The following is an 11,423-nucleotide window of genomic DNA, read 5'->3' on the forward strand; positions in this document are numbered from 1 at the left end:
TGATATTATTGACTGGTGAGTTATTACTCTTAAAATGATATGTCACAAGGGCTAGCCTATACAAAGATTATTACAACTGTGTGTAGGGTGTCAATACAGGGGTGCATTTGGTCACAGTTATAAAGTCTGACTGGTCAATATGTGGCTTACAAACATCTTATACCAAGTCCTCCTACTGATGTGCTTGCAACCATCTGAACTACATACTACTCATGTCTGTGACATACCTATAATATCTATTCATCCTTTATACCCCTACTTCAGGGGTAAACCTCATCTGTGACGGAGACAGAGCTTTTCAGGCACAGATCCTAGATGGCGGATTGAAATTCCGCAGGAACTCAGAACCATCCCAAATCTCACCCCTTCCACTCCAAGTGCCAGGCGCGTGTCTCCAGCCTGATATCAACACCAAGCTGTACGGACATTGAAAACCAACCCCAAACCAAAACAAAATACTCCATTGCACATGCAATTCTCCCCCTGGGGAGAGGATAAGAGAGAATGAACCACATGTGACAGATGTCAGTCATAGCTCAGGCCCGGCTCCACACAGGTCTTTTGGCACCTAATCTCCCATGATGCAACAATAGCACTCCCATAATGCACCATGGCAGTTGAACAAAAGGGAAGACCGAAGTGCATCATGGGAAATGTAGTTTGGCGAAGCAGCCCAGCCCACAGAGGAGAATGAGGATATGAGGCTTCCAAACTACAAGAACCATGAGGCATCACAGTGGCATTTCCAGATCAGATTTGAGGATCTAGGCCTCCGACACCAGAGTGATGAAAGTGGTTAATGAACCTGAATGGACTAGTATAGAATCCTTTTACAACTGAAACCGTAATATAAAACGAAATCCAGGTTGTGATTTTAAACCAGCCATTTTGCAAACATTTACCAAGCAGAGAAAAGTCTAGGCTGGATCCTGACAATAAATCTCCCTTATAAATGATAATCCGAGCTAGATACACTGAGGCTGTTATCCTCACTGGGCCCATTGCCCGGCTTCCTTGCCCCCGAGCAGTCATCGACCCCACTCTTTTGGTTCGGTAGCATTTTTCACTCGCTTTGCACAAGGGCGAATGACCCCACCTTTTGCCAGGCAGTGGAAAATTGGGCCCATTATCCAGACAAATCCTGTTACAAGAGATCCCGTTGACTGTAAAAAGAACACGGTTGTTTGGTTAAAGGGAACAAAGCGGACCGAACGTTTTTTCCCAAATCGGCTGTATACCATGTACCATTATTGTTTGCCTAACGGTAGAGCTTAGAGGCTGGGATCACAGCCCCATTGTGCTGGGCACTGAACGGACACACCGTGAGAGACAGTCCCTCCTGAGAGCATGGCCTCTTTGTGCTGGGTACTGCACAGACATACTGTGAGCATCAGCCCCTATGCTGAAGAGTTTATAATTGAAATAGATGCAGAATGACTAGAGTGACAGATAAGGAGTCTGCCAACTGGACTTAGCTCTTCAGAGTCACTTCAACATAAGACTATCCAGCCTCTCCTTGTACCTCATTTGGGCTAGATAGACTTTCTCTGTGGCTTCCTTCTGCTCCCTCTATGACTTTCCTGTCCTTGCCAACAGCATGATGGCCCCGTGTTGAGTCAGGAGCAATGCCCGTTGCATAGGAAGGTGTCCTCCTGAGGATATGAGAGGAACTTCTTTCACAGGCCAGACGTGAGGCTGCAAAACAGTGCAAGGCATTGCCTTTCCACCTTCCCAGCACACCCTGGGAGCATGCACAGCCTCTGCCAGCCATCCCTCCTGGAACACATAGCAGAGAAAGGCTGAAGCCCCAAGGTTCAGATCTGGCCTCTGGCAGAATGTTGCCCTGAGTGGGGTTGAGAGCTGGGCCTTTGACTCAGGCCCAGGCCTGTCAGGCAGAAGAACTGTGGTGGAAACTTCAAAAAAGGGAGAGGAGAACCCCACAGTCCACCAGTGTGCCCCGAGGTACTTGGAGACAGAGAAAACTGGTCAATGGGTTACATCCAGGGAAGAAGAAGAAGAAGAAAGCAAGCTGGATCCTTGCTGATGTGTAGTTCCAGACCCTGAACTTAGTGTTTGATTGGTATATGCAATATACTGGATCCAAACCCCAAGGAGATCAATAGAAAGACTCCCACTTACTTCAATGGGCTTTGGATTGAGGTCTGAGGCCCTTTCTGACTACAGTGCCTCTTGCATCTACCTACCAAGCTGCTGTCCATCCCTGCTATTTCTGAGGCGACTATCACCTTGGTATCGATACACCTACAATTAGAGCTGCTTGGGAATTTTCCACTGAAGTGATTTTTTTTTTTTTGACAGAAAATGCAGCTCACACCAAACTGATTTTTTTTCTCAGAAAATTTAGCTTTTGTGGATTTGTGTTTTTCCTGCCAGGAAAATCTAAACAAAATATTTGTTTCTGATTGGTTCAGCCCAAATCAAAACATGACAGTTTGTTGAACTGAAACGTTTTGTTTCGCATCTGCTTGACATTAGATCGCATCTGCCAAAGGTGCTGCATTGCCTCATGGGAATTGAAGTTCAGGTGCGTAATGCCATCATTCTCTCCTATGGGCCAGGCTCCTTGGTCAGACTACATCTCCCGTGGTGCATCACAGTCTCCCCTCCAACTGAGCTGCAAGGTGCATCATGGGAGATGTAGTCCAGCCAGGGAACCTGGCCCATGAGGCCTATTCAGAACTTTTCACTCCATGAAAAAAAAAAAGAAGGTATTTCAAGCTTTTGTCCTGACATAGGATGAAAACAAATGCCAAAATCAAATTTCTCACTGGATAGAATTTCAGTTGACTCTACCAATAGTGAGGAACCACTCTCCCAACAGGTGTGCTACAGCCGCCTCCCTTCCAGCTGCTCCCCTCCCCTTCAGCACTCACAAAAAGTGTTAACTGCTGACAAACTACCCATCAAGCTGGAGAACAACCTGGAATAAGCCTTTTGCCTGAGATCAAGGTGGAATGGTTCCGATACTCAGCAGCAGGAGGGCTGCCCAGACCTCTGTTTTCACCCAGTCAGTGATTGTCATTTATTTATTATGTTCGTTCCTTTGTTCTTTTTTTTTATTATTATTCTTTTGTAGATTATTTTTCCGCTTCACAATCAGAAGCTGCAGACTGGCCTTTTAATTTCCAATAAAACAAACCAGCAATTTCCAATCTCCCCCGCCAAAACATAGAGAGAATGAGGGAGAGAGACAGAGAAGAAAACATTGTCACCATTGTGTTAATTCTGTCAAGAGGGTTCTAATGAGCTATTTCCCTGTTCAGTGAATTGCGGTTTTGGGGGGGTTTCCTCCTCCCACCCTTAATTCCTTGACATCAAGGGCTTGGAGTGCATCTGAACGTAGAGAAATGAAAGCAAAATCAGAATGGCGTGCTCAGAATAAGCTGTTTGCTTTCCTCTGATTGTTGCCATTAATAAAACATTACATTAAATCAAGGCTGGAAAAATATAATTGGGACCATCCATCAAATTTCTAGAAGGAAAGGACTCCTGTTCATCAGGCAAATGGAGCAGTCACTACTACTCGACGAGTATAAATGTGGGGGGCGGCCCTAGGAAAACGTGAGCTGCGATTGGCTGATGAACATTCGGGCCGTGCTATCGTCTCTCAGTAAACAACACTAGTCTCGGAACATCCTTATGATGGGACAGGGAAATGCGCAGCTACATAGAATCATAGAAGATTAGGGTTGGAAGGGACCTCAGGAGGTCATCTAGTCCAACCCCCTGCTCAACGCAGGACCAATCCCCAACTAAATCATCCCAGCCAGGGCTTTGTCAAGACTGACCTTAAAAACCTCTAAGGAAGGAGATTCCACCACCTCCCTAGGGAACCCATTCCAGTGCAACTCAGGTTCACTTACATTGGTCATGAATACAGGAGGGAGTGTGGAGGTCTATTTAGAACAGGCAAAGAGGGAGTTGGGATATTAATGACACAAGGGGCAGTGTGATCTAGTGATTAGAACAAGTAAACGAGGAGTTCGGACTTATGTATGCTAATTAGATAAGAGGAAGTGTGGAGTCAAGGTTAGAGCAGGCGACCAGGACTCCTGGGGTCTATTCCTGGCTCTGATTCCTCATGTGATCTTGGGAAAGCCACGTTCCCTCTCTGCACCTTGGTATCCCCATCTTTAAAGGGGGGCTAACAATGCTACTTCACTAGGTTATTGTGAGGCTTAATTAATGCCTGCATGGTGCCTTGAGAGCCTCAGCTGCAAAGCACAACTAATGAAAATGACTTTACCGTCGGCAGGACTGGGTCACATCCGGCCTGCCCTGCCCAGTGCAGATGGCACTGCATGGCATGTTAGGGGCAAGGCACCCTCGGGAGGAGATCAGCAGCTCTGCATGCCACCCTCAGCCCTTCCCCGGCTCCATGGAGGCTGCACTGTGTGGTAGGAGCATCATTGGAGCTGTTGAGTATCTCCCTGGCTTCGCTAGTGCAGAGCAGGTTCAGAGCAAAGATCAGAAAGTAGGGGGCTGGGTTACCTTTCAGGCACATTTACCATCGCAGGGTAGTGTGTGTGTGTCCTGCCCTCCCAGTGCTACCCCCTTCCTGCTCCCATGACTCTCCTTGGAGTCCCCTTCCATGTGGGCAGGGAACATCCATGCACGGATGACGTTCTGTGGCCCCGATTCAGCAAAGGGCTTAAGTACTGGCTTAATGTTAAGGTTGGACATTAGGAAAAACTTCCTGTCAGGGTAGTTAAAGAACTGGAACAAATTGCCTAGGAAGGTTATAGAATCTCCCTCATTGGCAGTTTTTAAGAACTGCTTAGACAAACACCTCCCAGGAATGGTCTAGCTAATTCTTAGTCCTGCCTCAGTGTAGGGGACTGGACTAGATGACCTCTTGAGGTCCCTTCCAGTCCTACTGTGACACTACCACACTCCATATTCTTCATAGAAATATTGTTATGTTTATAGCATAACTATGATATGTTTGTGCAAGATAAGGAATGTGAGATGTCATTGGAAAGGTTAAGACTTGCTGAATATGATTATCCTATTCATATGCATGTATCATTTTTGTATCTAAATTAGGAATATTGAGTATACATCTGTACTACAAAAGTGTTTGCACCTGGGGAACGCCCACTGGACAAAATGCAATCAGTCTGGCTGGCAACCTAGGGACAAGTCAATAGACCATTAGGGAGAACAATAGGTCTTTGAAGATGCTAATCTCCCACCTTCCTGAGAAACTTTCCTGAGATACTACAAACAGCCTCTGACTCATGCCTGCTTTGATACTGCAGGGTCATGTGATCAAGTCACCTGGTACTGGACTCCATGATAGAACACCACTATTTTCCAGAGGGTTCCCGCCGTATTTAAAACCTATTTAAGGCAGGGGAGGGAGATAATCAAGGTTCGTTCTTCACTGAATCCCCGCCCAGGATGACTGCTGTGACCATCTGAGAAACAAGGATGCAGAGGGAGGAGAAGGAGTGAGCCCAGGCTGGGAAGGTGCCTTATTGCTACCAGGCGTAGCATTTGCTGTCATGAGCAGTTCTACAGAAGCCATTGGGACAGTCTGTTATGGGTACATTTACTACAAGGCTTGGAGGGGCATGGTGGCTCACATTACAAAGGCAAGCTGGCTGGCCATCTCTCATTGAAACTTATTCAGACTTGGGCACCTATACCATAATCAAATGCCCTCTCATTCTTCTTTTTGATCAGCTCAATGGATTGAGCTCCTTCAGTCTCTCACTGTAAAGGCATTTCCCCCCAGACCTTTTACCATTTTTATATTCAATGTCGCAATATCCTTTTTAAAACGCAGACTCCAGAACCGGAGGCAGAATTCCCATATCAGTCTCACCCGTGCTATTAGTTGTAAGCAGCTCGGTTAATAGACAACAAAGACACACTGATCAGTTTACTTTCCACGGTTTTAATATTTTATTTTCCATGTTGGCAGAAACTAAGAACCAGGACATATAAACAAATGCATGATACTTATAACAAGCCATAATAATTCTGCAATAACTAAATGTTGGTAACTAATAATACAGAGGGTTTTTTTTGTTTTTTAAAGGCAAATGTATATCTATGATACTACCATCCTCATTTGTCATTTTAAAAACACACATCTGTTGGCATCAGAGTATTTAGCCCAGATCGGAGCTAAAAAATAAAACTCTAATCCTCTAGCAACATCTTGTCATACAGAAGAGTCTATGAAACCTTTTAAAGGATAAAGAAGAGAAAGAAGGCTGAGCGTCTTAAAATATTAATACCTAACTAAGCAATCTAAGAAGAGGATATTGCATTAATAGCATCAATGGATCATAATAAAAGACTATTTTTGACATGTCAGTGGTTTTACCCAGTTGCATTACGGAAATCAGAAATGGCAAAAGCTTGTTAATAGCGGATGGATTCTGCATTCCTTATAGAGATAAAATTCTCCCTGGAGTCTCTGGTTGGAAAAGTCCATCATTTTGCTTCTGTAGGGTATTGGGAGGGTGCTCGAGTGGTCAAAGCACTGGGCTTGGGTTTAGGAGACTTGGCATCAATTGCTGGTTCAGCCACAGGTTTCCTGGGTGACCTTGGCCGAGTACTTGAGATCTACTCTGCAACGGATGGTGTGACTGGAGCTCGGGTAGCTTTCATCGGGCTAGCATAGCTACCACGTGAAGACACGGCAGTGCAGGCTAGGAACGCAAGTACGTAGCCAGAGATCCGGGTGGACTTGTACAGTCCACGTTGCCGTGTCTTCTTGGCTGTTTTTAGCCATGCGTGCTAGATTAAAGCAAGTCCGGGTATGTCTAGTCGAGCTGCAAGCACACCGCTGATGGTAGTGTAGACATGTTCTTAATCTACCCAGTATCTCGGCTTCCCACTATAAAAAGCGGGGAGGCTTTTACAATTATTGATGTCTGTCTGCATCCACCTGTTCTCTCTGGTCTTATACTTACACTCTTTGGGGTAGGGATATCTCTTTGTTCTGTGACGCCCCTGCAGGGTTCCAGCCACAGCGACCTTCCCACTGCCAAGCCACGAGATGGGGCAGCACAAGGCTGGGGGCAGCCGGTGAAGCCAGATTTCTGGCCCTTTTCTGCCAACAAATTGGCACAAAGAGGCAGTTGCCTAAGGGAGAATCTGGGCCTGGCTAGGTAAATGGATGTCTTCTAATCGAGCAATTCTAGATCACCCACATGCCAGGTCCGTGTTCTGGGGCCAATCACTTTGGGTCAGATCCCAGCCTGTCTCACACCTCCTTTGCAGAAGACTCTGGGCTGAGAATCCAGCCCATCATTTGAACCTCAGAAGAGATTTCTACCATGTTTGGGGTGTAGGTGGCAGCTCAATGGGGCTCTGGTTTTCCCCAACTCTGCACTCTTTCCCTGCTCCTTTATCATGTGCCCACAGGTAGGACAAGCTGTACCAGAGCTCCTTGGCCTCCTCCGACATGTATGCCTTGGTGCCTTCTGCACAACCCCAACAAATCACCAGCTTGTGCCACTTGAGTAATTGGTTATCCAAGCATCTAAGATTAATTACCGGCACTTAATCTCCTTGGAGAGCACTTAGCAACGGCCGCACATCAGCCAGGTTTCCGCCAGGAGGATAATTAACGAAAACCATTTGCTCCCCCTAAAAGGTGATCATTTTGTCACTCGGCTTTTGTTTTTTGCAGGCCACTCTGTGGAGCCCAGGGTGTCGCTGTGGGAGACACCCACTGGGATAGCGCCGAGAGACAAAGGGGCAGCATCGGCAGCCGCATCAAACGAGGCTGGAGCATGGCAAAGGGGGCTTGGCAGAAAAGTTAGACCGAGCCAAATCTACAAGGTTACTTTGCCTTTCTGGCCCTGCCAAAAAACTGCTCCTTTCTGGCCAGAGTTGCAAAGTGTCTGTACTGTCAGTTATCACAACACTGAAGGCTCACAGACTCAGCCAGACACAAACAGGCGAGTCGCATCTTACGCTGGGGTTACGTTCCGCAGTCAGCGCGTAAAGCGAAAATCGCGTATAGTCAAAATTCCTTTGAGTGTAATGACGGGCGGAATCGCCCGCACTACAGGTACAGTATTAAAATAGTTATTTTTCTCTTTTTTGTTTTTTTTTGTTTTTGCCGACCGCGCAAAGCTGAATTAGCGCATGTTAAATACGCGTAAGATGAGACAGACCTGTACACACAAATGCACAATATTGCACACACAGAGTACATGAACTGATAGGCCTACACACTCAAAATACACATGAATGCACACACATGCTGCATAAAAATACAAGCATTCACATGCATTATGCACACTTACCCACCTGCACACACATCATACGCACTAGACCTGGGTTCAGGTCCCTGCTTCGACACAGACTTCCTGTGTGGCCTTGGGCAAGTGACTTAATCCTTCTGTGGCTCCCTTCCTTTCTGTTACCGGGGCTAATAATACTTCCCCTCGCAGAGGGTGTTGTAAAGATTAGAGATTGTGCAGGGTACAGTGCTGGTGGGGCCATATAAGTATGTAAGAGAGACAGAGAAGATGCTGCCTTCCTGTTAGTTTAGAATCTTGTGCCATTGGGTATATTGGTATACTTCCATCAGTGTAAACCTGGCCCATCCTCTCCTATACTGCCCGTTGGATGGATACATGAATTTGTGTGGAACTGTCCAACACCCCCACAGAAATTATGAAAGTGGCACATGCCAGGGTAGTCTCCACGTCCTCTGGTATTTAAAAGAGGCCCCTGGCTAATCAGATCTCCCCATCTCTCACCACCTTCAGCCAAACCCATCCCTGCAGCAGCCCCACGGGCTTCAGCAGTGTTACACCAGGGATCACACTGGCCCCGGGTGGATGAGCGAGTTGGGAAATGGAGCGTGCTGAGCGGCTGGTGGGCCGGCAATGATTAGAAATGGCGTTAATGTGTGTCTGGGTGCTGTAACTGTGTAGCAATCCGGTTATAATTGATGGCTCTGTCTTTTAATGGAGAGACCACGTTTGCACTTCCCGAAAGCAAAAGTCACAAACGGTTAGCAGCCCGTGCGGCGAGATCTAAGGTTCCGCAGGCAAGCGACGCACAGGGGGAGAAGTCCAGTGGGACCATCGTCCTTCGAAACCCACTGGGCCGGGTTTACCAACTGCTCCTGCAAAAGGGAGATAAAAGTTACAGGGGGTTTCCCCTTCCAGCTCAGCAAGGGAGAAAGGGGGTAGCCGCATGTCTTGGGAGACCTGCAGGGTAAGATCTAGAGCAGTGGTTCTCAACCTTTTCTGTACTGGGTCTTTCCATCCCATCCAGATGGGGTGTAGCACAGAGTGACTCCCCTCCTAATTAGCAGTATGTGAAAGTGGGGGAGGGGGTCACAGCCCCTGACATCTAACGTTATCCTCCCATGGGATCCTGACCCCCAGGTAGAGAACTTATGGTCTAGAGTCAGGAGTTCAGATCCTCAGCTGGTCCATTGATTCCAGGCGTGGTACCCTAGTTGAGGCCAGTACAATGATTTGGCCCAGGGTTTGAAGGATAGCATCCACTGGGGAAAAAAAGGGAGAGACGTTAGAGAGCAGCAAAGCCAGGCTGAGGCAGGGGCCAGAGACACCAGCATCTTGCTCAAGGAGTCAAGTGCCATGCTGAGATTCAAAAGGAGGAGTGGGACGTGCGTGCTGAGAGAGGGTCACTGGCTGCTGCGAGCCGGGGGGGAATGCAGGGCTCAGAGGACAGGAGTCATGTTGCACAGGGTCAGTAATGCTGGGCGCTTGGGGAGATGCAAGTGTTACCTTTCAGAGGCCCTTCTCCAGTGCCTGAAAACCCCCAGCTCCCGTAGAAAAGCACCTGGAGACCCAGAATTCAGTCACTGAGGCTTTCCAGCAGGGATCGCACAGGGTCAGCTTCCCCACATTCAAGTCCAAAAGAACAAAAAGAACGAAATTAACTCTTAAGTACCAACTTTATAAAATCGTATTATAAATAAACATCATAAATCATATTTTTTTACAACATACCGTGGCTACTTTATAATCCACATACATTAGCTTCACAGTGATACATACACATAACTAAAGGAAACACATTAAATCTAAACAGGTCAGTCCCCACAGAAACACAGCGAGAAGAAACTCAGAGTTCCCGAAGGATTAGGTTGAGCTCACCTGAGTCTCTGTTAGTCTTTGATCACCAAACTCTGTACAGTCTGCCAAGTGAAAAGTAACATCTTCCCTCTACTTGCACATAGGAGTCTCCACCTGGAATCCAGGCAGCCTTCCTCCTCCTCTGCTGTGTTCGCTCAGTCAGCTAGTCAGCTAACTGATTAACCAGCCACCAGGAGATAAGATTTAAAACATCCCGGGCACAAGAAAAATACAAACTGTGAATAGCAAAATACATTATTCTTTTCGCATCAACACATTTAAAGAAAAGAAGAGTCGGTGACTCATCTACTTGAGACGATTTAACACGTTGGCTGAAATCAAATAACATTCCAAGTCTAAAAGTAAAATAAAAGGAAGGAGTTTCCCCTCCCAATTTCCCCTTTCTGTCATTTTCCCTGTTGGAGGGTTAACATTATCACTCACCTGCTGCAAAGTGTCTCAGAGTTAGGGGACAACGGCCTGCTTCCTTCTTCTGGGCTCAGCTTGTCCCAGCCCACACCGGGCACGTGACCTGACTGCTTACCCTCACGGGGTCTGGGAACCTAAAAAAGACCACACCCAATTCTAGAAATTTCTGAGTGTAGAGCAGGGGTGGGCAAACTACGGCTCGCAGGCCACATCCAGCCCGCCAGCCAATTTAAGCCGGCCCTCGAGCTCCTGCTGGGGTGCGGGCTCTGGGGCCTCTCTGCACATGCGTGCCGCGGCTCCTGGAAGCAACGGTATGTCCCCCCTCCGACTCCTATGTTTAGGGACGGCCAGGGGGCTCTGTGTTCTTCCCCCATCCCAAGCGCCACCCCCGCAGCTCCCGTTGGCCGGGAACTGCAGCCAGTGGGAGCTGTGGGGGCAGCGCCTGTGGACGGGGCAGCGCGCAGAGCCGCCTGACCACGCCTCCGTGTAGGAGCCGGAAGGGGGATATGCCGCTGCTTCTGGGAGCTCCTTGAGGTAAGCACCACCTGGAGCCTGCACCCCAACCTCCTGCCCCAGCCCTGATCCCCCTCCCGCCCTCTGAACCCCTCAATCACAGTCCTTCACCCCAAACCCCTCATCCCCATCCCCACTCCAGAGCCCGCACCCCAGCCAGAGCCCCCCCACCCCGCACCACAACCCCCTGCCCCAGCCCAGAAGCCCCCTCTCGCACCCTGAACTTCTGGCCCCACCCCAGAGCCTGCACCCCCAGCCAGAGCCCTCACCCCCTCCTGAACCCCAACCCCAGTTTCGTGAGCCATGGCCCACCATACAATTTCCATACCCAGATGTGGCCCACGGGCCAAAAAGTTTGCCCACAAAAAGAGTGCT

At 48.1% G+C, this 11,423-nt stretch overlaps 1 long non-coding RNA gene across 1 annotated transcript; it reads right to left on the reverse strand.

Moving 5' to 3' along the window:
* Positions 1 to 8,077: 8,077 nt before the first annotated feature.
* Positions 8,078 to 9,888, reverse strand: LOC135976606 (uncharacterized). Its single transcript, XR_010593888.1, has 3 exons — positions 9,756 to 9,888; positions 9,210 to 9,511; positions 8,078 to 9,124 (listed from the first exon to the last, which is right to left on the reverse strand). It is a non-coding gene; the product is annotated as an uncharacterized LOC135976606 (long non-coding RNA).
* Positions 9,889 to 11,423: the final 1,535 nt, after the last annotated feature.

This window comes from Chrysemys picta, chromosome 19 (genome assembly GCF_011386835.1).
Source record: "Chrysemys picta bellii isolate R12L10 chromosome 19, ASM1138683v2, whole genome shotgun sequence".
Lineage (NCBI taxonomy): Eukaryota > Metazoa > Chordata > Testudines > Emydidae > Chrysemys > Chrysemys picta.